Below are 13,622 nucleotides of genomic sequence, written 5' to 3'. Positions count from 1 at the left end.
ATAAGCAACTAGTAAATATAGGAAGCATAAAGACACTGCGTTTGTGTGTCAGTAGCTAAGTACACTACTAAATGAATAAACTAATAAATTATTCTACTGCCGGTTTGCTTCAGTCGGAAAGACCTTGCATCAGTATCTCTGGACCCCTGGGCCTCCTCAAAGGTCCCTCACCTGCCAAGCCCATACGTTAACCCCTTAAAAGCTACCTTTACCCGCCCCACGAATCGTTTGACGACTAATTCCATAATTCATCCTTTTTAGACCATTTTCCGAAATTAATTATTTATATGCTGTCCCCGATTCGTTCAGGTTAAGAAATAATTAATCTTGATTTGAAACGACGTATTTTATTTATCTCGTAAAATTAACAGGCCAATTATTAGGGAACTGGGGAGTGACTCCACCCAATCATTTGAAGCATTGTTGGTGTTACAATAGATGTTACAAGTAACTATTATGCTAATTGTGGTTTTGTTTTGTTACTTTTCAAGTGGGTGTTAAAAAATAGGCGATGAAAGCGCGCTTCGATTGTTTGCAATAATATTTTGACAGGCAAATTATAGTTTTATACCTCGTTTGGAGTTCCACGGCCACTCGAATATAGTACTGAGTGAGTTGACTTAGGGCTTCTGATATGTGCCGAATATAGTTGATTTGGCACGTGCCACCTTTTGTGTTCATTGAAACGGTTAACTTTTTTACTCGAGACACGTGGCTGAGACTTTTTTGTTCGGGAGAGGCGTTTTTGTATTAGATTTGGAAATAAATTGGTCACTCTGAGTTTTTGTTGACGTTTGGAAGCAATGGCGTCTAACAAAAAATATTAACTATGAAGATAAAAATTGCATAAGTACTTATTTTAATGGATACTTTGTTTTATGGAAAAGATAAATGAATAAAAACACGGTTTTTCCCATGTTTTTCTAAATAAATAATTCAGGTACCTCTAAGCTGTTTATTGGTTTATCTATACTAGTTTTTCAATCAAATTTTTGATTCTCAAATATTTTTGGCCAACATTTTTGAGCTTTATAAACTTTTGTGAGTGTCTTTGTGTTTGCAAAGTTGAGAGACTTGAGAGGCGATCATTAAATAGAAACATGTCTGTTTATTAGCTTGTCAGAATACACACAGAATATATCAGTTTAGGTTATAGTGCGTTTTCACATTATCCGATCCGATATCGGATGTAGGACCGATATCCCATACATTTAAGCAGCCATCTTTGATTTTTACTGAAATCTTTCCGACATCCGATATCAGATCGGATAATGTGAAAACGCACTTACATTAGTTTACCCTTAAGCCTTATTAGTTTAACCTTATTTACATTAATAAAACTAATAGGTTAATAACCTAACCACAATATTAAAATGTTCAAAAAACCCCCGACCGCGACATAGTCGACCGATTTTCATGAAACATGGCTAAGAACACTCCCGACTAACTCAGCTTTCAGACAAAAACAAACTAAATCTAAATCGGTTTATCCGTTCAGGAGCTACGATGCCACAGACAGACACACACACACACACAGACAGACAGACAGACACGTCAAACTTATAACACCCCGTCGTTTTTGCGTCGGGGGTTAAAAACAAGCGACAAATATCCAAGATAAACAACTTCGCTTAACCCCACACATTAACAAGATTGTGACTAAGAGTCGGTTTCTAGATGTAGGTACCTAAGTACGCGACTAACTCGGTTTGCCATCATACCTCTTAAATCGCGAGTCGAATGTTTGCTACGCTGTTTCATATGACCACAGTCGAGTCGAAAATTGTTACAGATTTATTCTGATTTACATATCACTGTGTTTAAGTAATATTTTAGTTATTTACAGGTGACTAAGAGGTGGTTTCTAGATATTTGTACCTAAGTACGCGGATAACTCAGTTTGCCATCATACCTCTTAAATCGCGAGCCGAATGGTTGCTACGATGTTTCGTTCCACTGTTTCACATGTCTACAGTCAAGGTGAGAATTGTTATGAAAAAGGTGAGAAATTGTTGCTCTCAATCTTATGCTTTGTGTAAAAGTAGCAAATAATATCATAACTACACTCTGCATTTAAGTTGAAGTAGATAAGATACATATATACATTATGTTATGTAACATGTAGTTTAAAAACTGTCTGGAGGTAATATGTAGAACGAAAATAACTTATTTAATATTTTTTCTTTTTCTTAATTATTTCTAAGCTTGGTTACAAAAACTTATATTTTTATTGTAGGTATATTTCGGCTAATTAATAGGTATTTTTGAAAAATGTTGTAGTTGTGTATAAAAATATATCTAAGTATCAGAAGAAAAATGTCATTTCCCTTTATGTTTTGTGTAGCCTACAATAATGTCAAATTTCTTTTTTACCGACGCAACTATAACCGTTGATCAATTGTGGACCACAATTTGTGGCCAAATTTTAAAACATAACGGTACATATGACAAAACCGGCAAAGCAATCACCGCACCAACCTACACCCCCTTTTACTTTTTTCTACACGCTTTTTACTTTTTTAAAACAGTATTTCGTAAACAAAATGTCCGCTTAACTCGTCGCCAGTATAGCCTAAGAACGGTGCGATATTTTTGAAAATAATTCTACAACAGTAGTTTTTTTTCATATACAGCGTTTAATCGCAATTTAAAAAACCTATATTTTCGAATCCACCAATAGTTTGGAATGGAAGATATTAAAAAAAACTACGCCCAAAAAATAAGCATTTTCTTTCGGCAAAATACCTCACAGTAATTTAATGGTGGACACATGTAAAAAAAAATCAGTTTTAAGGTTTACAACCCGAAGCCACCTAAATATATGACGGGAAATAAGACTTTTTTTAATGATATAGAAGTTTTGAATTTTTTCTAACGTGCTCTAGAGCAAATATAACAACAGATATTTTTAAGCAGAAATGAATAGCACATAATATTTCAGATATTTAGCATATAAAAACCACCAATATATTTATATGGAAATAAAAAAATCTAAATATTTGACCGGGCAAATTAGTAACAGATAATAGTACTAGGTTGACTTTTACTGTCCCTATTTAACAATATTAACAGCATGATAATCCACCCAATAAGTTTGACCTTTACTTAATACTTTAACTTAATAATATATTTACATTTTTGCGTGGTTTGGTTTGGACCTTAGTGTCTTACATTTAGGAATTCATATGGCAAACCACCACGCCAGTGAAACTGGGCCGAGAGTAGGTGATGAGCCGTGTCGCATGCTTTTTATTCTGTTCTTCTATTACACATTAACGTAAATGAGGAGGCACACTGACATTTTACCCCGCCAGGCGGCGCCTATGCAAGAGTCTAGGCATGTCACTGTCATTCATATGTGAGAGAGAGAAAAAAACATAATTATCAGCTTCTCGCTCTCACGTCTCACGGACTAATAGGGTGGCGCCATCTGTCGTATCCTTTGAGTGTTCCTCCTCATTACATGCCTATTTCTACATAAGTAATATTTTAGGTAGATTAAAAACAGACGTTTCCCACCGATAATAAAGTCCAAAGTAATTTAAAAAAATACATATTTATTTTAGGCATGCGATTTGACAGTCGTCGAAAAGAGTATATACTTGTCAGTACATACATCTATCTCACATCTCACGTTTTTCTCTTCTACCATTTGACAGATCTCCGTCATCTTGTGAAATGTATTCTTCCATTCTTCAGAATCGTTGAAGCAACGCTTGTTACAAACACGCGAAAGCTATGCAAAGTCTAATTTCGACCCATATGTCACGGCCAGGTATAGCCCCGGCGATTATCGTTAGACTTACAAGCCACAGGTCACGGGTTCAAATCTCAGTCGTCGCATACGTAGGTGCGGATATTACAGCTTTTTTAATTAATTATTTTTAATGTTTTATTTATATTATAAGTTGATAAGTACAAGCTACTGCAATGACATTAAATACAAGGACGCACAATTCATAACAAAAATGTTTTAAAAACCTGGGTCTAAATTGCATTTATACCATTCTTGTTGATGCTAATAACGTTAACTTCTTATCTGCTTAGGAAAAAAATCGTTCATGCCATAACCAACTTAGTGTATAAAGACCTAAGTATCAAAATTGCAAATAGAACTGTGACACACTAAAAACTCTTTATCAAAATACCTTTTGTCATAATATGCTCAAATGACTTAAATGTCAAAATGAATTGCGAACGAATATTGAACGAATGGAGCCGCTACCAATATATAATAAGTATAGAAATACCTAAAAAAGGCCGCAATTTTACTTCTTCATTACATAAACTTTAAAAATACCCTACTGTATCATCTTTATCTTGGTCACTTGTACTACGTTTATTACAATAAATGTATGTAATGTATGTATGTGTAAATTTCCTGACATGTCATATCTAGTTGTCACAAAGAAAAATTTACAGGGCTTCCAAGAATCTCGAGCTGGAAGGATACAAATTAAAATATTTTCTATGAAAATAATTAAATTCGACAGCAGACAACCCAAAGGTTAATCGGATTTATTTATTATAGGCATTTGTTTTAAATTAAATACCTGGCTCTGATCTGATCAGATAGTGGGATATTCTTTAAAATTTATTTTCAAAAGGAGATTTAATGTTGGTAATGCCATTCAAATAATATTAGAAGTGTCTACGCGAGTGTCCGAATTTAATTATAGGATAGCACATATTGAAAGTACTGTAATATGGGTACAGAAGCCTGCCTATTGAAATATAAAATACATAGCAAAAAGTATAGAAAGAACCTACTACTTTTCGACTTTTTATTTACACTACATACCGACCATACAACTGACTCTAATTAATCTTGGTTTTCAAAAGTGTAAAATGTAGACCTAAGTGCGTTTTCGCATTATCCGAACCGATATCGGATGTCGGACCGATATCCCATACATTACAGGCGGAATCTTGGATTCATCTATTGATATCCTTCCGACATCCGTTATCGGATCGGATAATGTGAAAACGGTCTAATAGCGACTCAATTAGTTTTTGTTCCTTGACGGTCATTAATTTGAACTAATAAAATTATTTATTTAAATCTATACAATTACGAGTATTATACATTCATTTTGTAATGTAATCCAACGAAATAACTTATAGAAATATATTCTACCCTTTTTGCTTGTTTTCCGATTACTATTTAGCCAATTTTTCATTGAGTCATACCATGGACTTTCAATAGGGACTGAGCTCACACTTTTTTTGCCATAATAAATTGAACTTTATCACCGGTGCAGAAAAACGTTCTTATTAGGATAGTAAAAGTGTATCCACATGAGAGGGTCAAAGTTGGGGCTGGTGTCCCTCTCGCACGTGTGACCAGTGTTAAAGAGATTACTATAGTAGTAGTATTTTTACCTGTATGATAACTAAGTTAATAAACTTCTTAAATTATTTTTGTATTATATCGAGGCAAGGATATTAATACCTTGCAGCGAATTGGTAAGTCATTATTATGAAGCCATAAAACCAAAGATTTGCGCAATTAAAAAAACCTTTAATTTCGGTATTAGTAGATTTGGTAGTAACTTTGAATATTGACTGGTATCCCCAAATAATGACAGTGATGACGTCATTCAAATAATTTTGACAGTCGCAATAAGTGCGAGAGGGACACCAGCCCCAACTTTACCCTCTCATGTGGACACACTTTTTGGCCTAACAACTCAATCTAGCTTAATAATATATAAATCTATGAGTCATACCGGACAACTGTCACTGTACATTTGTAATCCTTATTACAAGGGCATAACGTCTAGCGATGGTTAGCTAAGACAGAGTATTGCGGTTGCGGGGAGGAACGATGTTGAACCTTAGGTTACCTTCAATCAATACTAATACTGAAATACAGTTTTCAACCTTATTGCATTACATGTGTCTAATAACATTTTAAAATGGCTAGGGAATTAAATATCTTGACTGTACCTAAATTACTCGCAGCATTAAATAAAATGTTATATACAACAAAAAAAACAATATTTTAAATAAAGGGGGTAAAAAGGCGGTAAAAGAAAAATAAAATAAAAATAAAAACCAAAAAAAGTTCATTTCGATTTCGACTGCCGGGGATCGAACCCACGACATCAGGACCGTCCGTCATTTTACGTTACGCTAGTACAACCTGCCCCTCTAGCACAACTTGCCTTGTCGCGCGCGAGTCCATACTGGAAGTCGCGCTTGATGTATGGACTCGCGCGCGACAAGGCAAGTTGTGCTAAAGGGTCTGAGCTATTTAAGCGATAGTAGTGGCGACGAAATATATTATTATACCATGATGTAATGAAAATGCGGTTGAACACATGAGTCACTTTTGAAATAATGCAGGAAATTACATCGTCAATGGTAGAGAGTTTGTAGGCAAGAAGAATATGAAAATACTTATTTCAGTACGTATGTGGTTTTAGCGCTTCTTGGCGAGCATTTAAAGGTGGATTAATTTTTATTCTTCTTTATTATGATCCTAACGAAAAGTCTGTTCCAATTTTTTTGCTTATGTAATTTTTGCCGTGAATGTTATTCCGAGCTAGTAAAATATTGAACATCCGTCTTGTTTTTGGGGTGGTTTCAGTTTTCATAGTGTTTCAACACATAATGTATATACAAAACAACCATAACTTCACTTGTCCTTTTATTGCTTGTGTCATAACTGATTTAATTAGTCCGCTTTTTGCTACTACGAAGTATCATTCACAAAAATAGGTGGTTTCTTAATGTGTTATAAAGGTCATAAATTAAAGTAGTCGAATTTAAAACAAAAGTCCTGATTCCATTTTCGCCTGATTTTTAGTGAATTAAAATAATTTTTTTTAATTCTATTATACGTTTTTTGTCACAAATTTTGGTGGCTTAACTAAAAAAACTATTTCAAATTACCAAACTTAATTTTTGGTGACATAAAAAGTACTGTTATAGAATTAAGTTATTTTCCCAGTAGTAGCAAGACCGGATGGTTCCTAGGCTAGTACCTCTGCGACGTCAAACGAACGCGCGGCAAACTTAAAAGCTCACCAATTAGGGGCTAAAAGCACCTTCGGGCCCTGCTTGCGCGGTTTCCTTCCTTCATCAATTTTGTACAACGCTCTCTGCTGCTAAAAACTTTCTGCTACAAAAATACGGTAAACTTCGGAGCGGCGCTTATGTTTTTTTTTTCAAGGTTGGGGTCGATTGAATTAGGAGGGAATAGGCTTTTGTTTCAGCTCAGGCTGCCATTCAGGTCACTTGCGATGAAATGTGCGTGAAGGGTGTACAGAATTCGAGACTATTGTGCACTTGTACAATGGTCTGCAATAATATTTCGCTGAGCTATATTAAAACAATGTATGACGGAAACTGCTCAAATAAATAAAAAAACGTTTCCCTCTTACAGGTCTTCAAATAAGTCCGCGATGGCATAATTATATAACTATCTACGTAAAGCTTCCTATCATCATATTTATGATAAACCCCGAGATTTATGATAAATGAATGATCCCAGCAGTTTATTATTTTTCACTTAATAAATAATGTTAATGAAATACAGTTTCTCACATCTAACTTACAAATACGAGTAAAGTTTCAGAGAAAATTAATAGCTTAAATATTTTCCTTTAATTGAAAAAGTTACTAAAATATGAGAAGATTTTAAGAAATATTAAGTGTGGCGTATAAACGTATAATTAGCTAGAAACTAGAGACCTATAATGTTGTGGATTTGGAATGGATGACACACAATTTATGCTAATTTGTATTATGAGAATCTATTTTAAATACATAGACCGTATCGTATATGATCGTGAAAGCTTTTAAGTTCCAGTATCTTGTAAAAATTAGTTTAAGTAGAATTATTTCGACTCGGGACGGGAAACTTCGCCATTACGAAGCATATTATCTCTTGCACGTTTTTCATCCATCACGTTGTTTTCAACTAAAAGAAAGCGAATCTGAGAGCCACAAGCAAACCTTAATAACTTTCCGACATGAAAGTTTAAAAGTGATCCGAGTCCCCACCCCACGCCGTTTGGGGTGGGGGGAGGGGGTTGCCTGGCAACGACTCCCCGCCCTACGCCGCAAATCTCCGTTTGATACGGAAAACCGAAAATTTATTGTTTCTAACAGAGATTTCTGCTGGTCATAAAATGCTGGAGCAAATTTTGCCGACTGACAAAAATATGTGGCTTCGTGTTTCATTGATATTTTACAGTTTACGTATTTTGATAACATGATTCTGACTTTCTGACATACCCAATGTTTCTTTCTGGGTAATATTAATACCATAAAATATTATTGTTCATCACACCCGCTCCCTGGGCCTGGGGAGTTATGACATTTCTAGTACCTACCGTATATACTGTTAGTATTGTACCTTTTTTATCTTTTTACCTGTTTTTATACCACAAATGTGATGAAAAACTTTTTGTTACTTGGGTTGTAAAAATATTGAAAACTCGAGTCTTTATATAGCTCTGGCAAGCCGTTGCGATTATAACTTACTTTCGTTAGCAATATTGTAATTAATTGATTGCAGACCAAATCAAGGATTTTATATCTGTATTCCGTATAATTGTATATGTATGTTACTTATAAGTACAGCGGGACAAATTTTGACAAATGTAACTGGTCCATTTTTTATGTTTTACAATGAAGGCTGTTGTAGGAGATGGTAACTTATTACACACAGAAGAGGTGTGTATAAATTATAGATGTTGTTAGTCAATTTATAAAACTGCATAATTCCTAAATTGTTAGACGTACGTTGACACACTACAATTATCAAACCGCATTAAAGTTATTCTCTGTCCAAAGCTGAATCGTTCACACATGGAACAAAAAACCTCCACGGCTGAACGGAGAAGGCAATTAGCATGCAAATGTAAGAAAACGACCATTAGGGAAGCCTTCGCCACGCAGTACGCAGCCCCGGCCGTATCGATCATGCGGACCCCACACGCTTACATACGCCCGTCTCTTTTTAACTCCCTCACAACAGATCACTATTAAACATAAATATTTTCATTACCAAAACGTCTTGTCTCTTTCTTTCATCCAAACCAACAACAACCATACTGTCAGAAATTTAAGATTCGATTTCGGAGGTTGTAACGCAAAAGGCGTTTAGCATTTTAGGTTGTCGGCTGAAACGTTGTTGTGCTAGCAAATTCCGTATCTATTCTTAAAGGAATAAAGATCTATTTCACGAGTGGGTTAATAGAAAATGAATCCTATTACGGAATTTGAGGGACGATTGTCGATAGGTAGCGAGACTTGACGAGGCCCGCTTTAAGTTGTTGACAAGTCGGATTTTGTATATAAGGAGGGTATACGAGGAAATGTTACATTTTAAAGTTGCCTGCAGTTTCGAGTTAGTACTTGATAAGTTGATAAGTGTATGTATTTAGGCAGTACTTGTTCTCGATGATTGGATTTAGGAAACAACTCCAAATAACCACAAAATTAAAATTTTGAAAAAACTCCCGACCCCGACATAGTGGACCGATTTTCATGAAAATGGCTAAGAACACTCCCGACTAACTCAGCTTTCAGACAAAAAAAAACTAAATCTAAATCGGTTCATCCGTTCGGGAGCTACGACGCCACAGACAGACACACACACAGACAGACAGACAGACAGACACGTCAAACTTATAACACCCCTTCGTTTTTGCGTCGGGGGTTAAAAACTAGATAGTAAAGAGAGATCCAGGACGGGAAGCATGGTCGCGCGATAAATGATAAAACATCTGGCCGTCCCTATCGCACTTACTAATAGTGCGATAGGGACGGCCTGATATTTTATCGTCTATCGCGCGACCATGCTTCCCGTGCAGGGCAACCGCGACTAGAGAGAGGTCATGTTAGGTGTACCTACTCAGATAACACGGTTGTCGTCAAACCAGAGGTGGCGCAGAGCCAGAGGTTGCCATAGATGACTAATATACTACCTATAGGTATAGGTCTGTTATCTGTTATATTGCTAAGAAATAATTTTGGTTTGGTCGAACCCATATAAGATATTACCTGCCTCTTTCCGTGGCGGCCTTCATGCCTTGTTTCTTAATTTTTTTTTCTTAAGAGGATACGGTAGCGAAAATGCTAAAATGGAAAGGAGCCCCTCTTTCAACTTGGGGATTTTAGTGAAATATACAAGTGTTATTAACTAGATTTATCAAAAAAAAATTGTCCATAAAGAACAACTCAGTGAAAAGATATTTCAAAAAAATCTTTAAAATCGAGGTTCCGCTCTCGACTCTTTCCTCCTTCAAAACTTAATCAATCGGAACGAAATTTGAGAATCTGAATAACAATGAAATAATCAATGTCGGACCGTTTAGCTTTTTTGATTAATTGTTACCAATCTTGTGTATCACACCTTTTTTTGCGCCACAATGAAAAAGGCCGTTTTTGGAATTTTTTGATTGGCTCTAGAATCTTTAAAAAGCAGAACATCAAAAAAATCAAAACGGTCCGACACAGATAAAAATAATAACAATTTGTGTTGAAAAAATCATTGCTCTATCTTCAAAAACCAGGGAGGAAATAGTCGAGAGCGTTTGTAGGGAGAATTGACCCCTACCGTTTCGTCTTAAGATGTTTCTTCTTGAACAGTCTCATGTTGTGACAATTGTTACAGTGTAAAGTACTTACAGATTCCTTAAAACTACACTCATGTTTTAATGTCTCTCATTATGCACCAGTCACATAAATAACTATTATTAAAATGTTACCTGTGTTACTACTTAATGCGGTATATGTATTTAAGTACCTTGTATTACCTTTGTGAGACTTTCCGCTCAAGTGCACATTTTGACCTGCCCTGCATTTTGAATTTCTGCGCCCTGTTCTTTACGAGATCTAGACATTATAAATTGGATATTTTTGTACTGTTGCACTGCACATGCCACCGTCACGAACTAACACACACAAACACACACACTAATATATCTCAAACCTATTTGTTTATTTTATTATTCAATTATATAACTAGGTAGGTACTTATTATACAATACGTACCCATTATTCAATACAGTAAAAATATGTAAGTGATATCCCGTGTGGTGACGGGTTAAGAATTTCACCATCCCTTTTCTTGAAGGGTGTCGTAGAAGTCGACTGTGGGATATGAGTTAAATTGTGGCGTAGGCGAGAGGCTGGAATGTCACAATGTATTTTTTTTTTTCAATCCCTTATTTGCCAAGAGTTGCACTGAAACTTGAGTAGCTTCATGTGCTATGCCTACCACCTTATGGGATACAGGCGTGATTGTATGTACATATGTATGTAATAAACTTAAATGATCATATTAACATGAAATTTGTAGCATCTACTAGTACATGTTCGGAACCCAACCGAGAAATTAAAACGAGACCAAGAAATATTAAAATTTAGCGCTACGACGGTGTTGTGAATTGATATTTGGCCGTAGTTACGCAATAACGTTCCAATCCATCTGAAATTGTCATTGAAATGAAAGACTTTTGTTTTTCATACAAGGTCTAAAACTTAATGACAATTTCATGTGGATTGGAACGTTATCGCGTAACTACGTCCATTTTGTTCCTGAGTCATGGATGTTTTCTCTGTATATAAGTATTTATATATTATATATATCGTGGGTACCCACAACACAAGCCTTTTTGAGCTTACCGTGGGCCTCAGTCAGTCTGTGTAAGAATGGCCTATAATATTTATTATTCATTTATTTATTATCCTACCTAAGTAACTGTACTAGTATACATAATCAAGTTAAGACATAATTTTTAAGAAAAAAAAAACCGCCGCCTTTGGGGTTCTGGTGAAAGCTACTTGCGAATGTTGGATTACGTATTTCGGTTCTGACCATCACCAACAGTTCCACTGCACCAAATGTCACTATTCTGGACGTAAGTGCATGCTGTTCTTATAAAAATACCAAAGTCACTATAAACGTGCCGTTCAGATTTGAGGAGTTCGGTTCTGACCATCATCAGCACTTCCACTGCACCAAATGTCGCTGTTCTGGACGTAAGTGCATGCTGTTCTTATAAAAATACCAAAGTCACTATAAGCGTGCCGTTCAGATTTGAGGAGTTCCGTTCTGACCATCATCAGGAGTTCCACTGCACCAAATGTCACTGTTCTGGACGTAAGGGCATGCTGTTCTTATAAAAATACCAAAGTCACTATAAGCGTGCCGTTCAGATTTGAGGAGTTCCGTTCTGACCGTCATCAGCACTTCCACTGCACCAAATGTCACTGTTCCGTACGTAAATTCATGCTGTTCCTTTAAAAATACAAAAATCACCATATGTATGCCTTTCAGATTTGAGGAGTTCCCTCGATTTCTCCAGGATCCCATCATCAGAACTGGGTTCTGAGAAAAATGGGACCAATCTGTATGCATATACATATACATTCAATCAAAAAAAAATAATTTCAAAATCGGTCCAGTAACGACGGAGATATCGAGGAACAATCATTAAAAAAAAAAACATACAGACGACTTGATAACCGTCCTTCTTGAGAGATATGAGGCGACGGTTAATAACTAGTAAACACGTTGTTTACACCTTTCATGCATCAAAATGTCCGAGGCATTATCGACACGTGTCGAACTGAGTAACTAGTAACTACATGCTAACGTAGTTTGCATGTTGAGCGGAATTTAAGCGTAAGTAATGCGTATTTTTGCAGTTTCGCAATCCCGGCGCGACGAGTTGATTATGGTGACGTATTTTAAATTAAATTAAGTTACGCTGAAACTACATGAATATTTGCTTAAGCATATTTAAGCTTTATGGATTTTTGGAATGGATTATGTTTATTTTATAGGTATACTAACTTTTGCCCGCGGCTTCGCTCGTGTTAAAAAGAGACAAAAAATAGCCTATGTCACTCTCCATCCCTTCAACTATTTCCACCTAAAAAATCACGACGATTCGTCGTTCCGTTTTGCCGTGAAGCACGGATAAACAAACACATACACATTTTCCCGTTTATAATATTAGTATGGATGGATTACAAGAACGATATAATACGGGACTGACAAAGCCCATACATAAAAGCAGTACCCTGGTAAAAAGGTACCCCTGAAATGTATTGGCTTTTTATGCTTAAAACTAGATGACGCTGTTTCGCAGCCTGGAAGTGGCCAAAATTATAATTTCCCCTAATATTTTTGCGTGTTTTTATTTTTTATAAGAACAGATGACATTTTGTCTGTTTTACTTTTTTCCAAATGTGGGAAATTGTATTCTTTGTCTACTCAGAATCATGAGCTCTTTCGATTCCGTAAGAGAAAAAGGTTTCACATTTTTTATGCCGTTACAATTTCTCATAGAACTTATACACGGAGATATAAAAAGGACCGTTCAAATTTTGCATAGTGACTTTTGAGGTCATAATGAACAAGATTTGCTAAGATGCTGAAATTGCAAAAAAATTTCTATGAAACAGCCAAAATTTGGCTTCGATTTCATTGATTTCGCGATTTCAGCATTGGTCCCAACTTTTAGTTGTTCATTACGACCTCAAAAGTCACTATGCAAAGTGTGAACGGTTATTTTTATTTTACCCTGTATAATCGTTTAATCGTTATTGAGAAAAAGGAAAAAAAAAACATTTTGGGATATGGGAAAGGGTTCATG

This window comes from Leguminivora glycinivorella, chromosome 17 (genome assembly GCF_023078275.1).
Source record: "Leguminivora glycinivorella isolate SPB_JAAS2020 chromosome 17, LegGlyc_1.1, whole genome shotgun sequence".
Taxonomy (NCBI): Eukaryota; Metazoa; Arthropoda; class Insecta; order Lepidoptera; family Tortricidae; genus Leguminivora; species Leguminivora glycinivorella.
Note: the sequence above shows the minus strand (reverse complement) of the source record.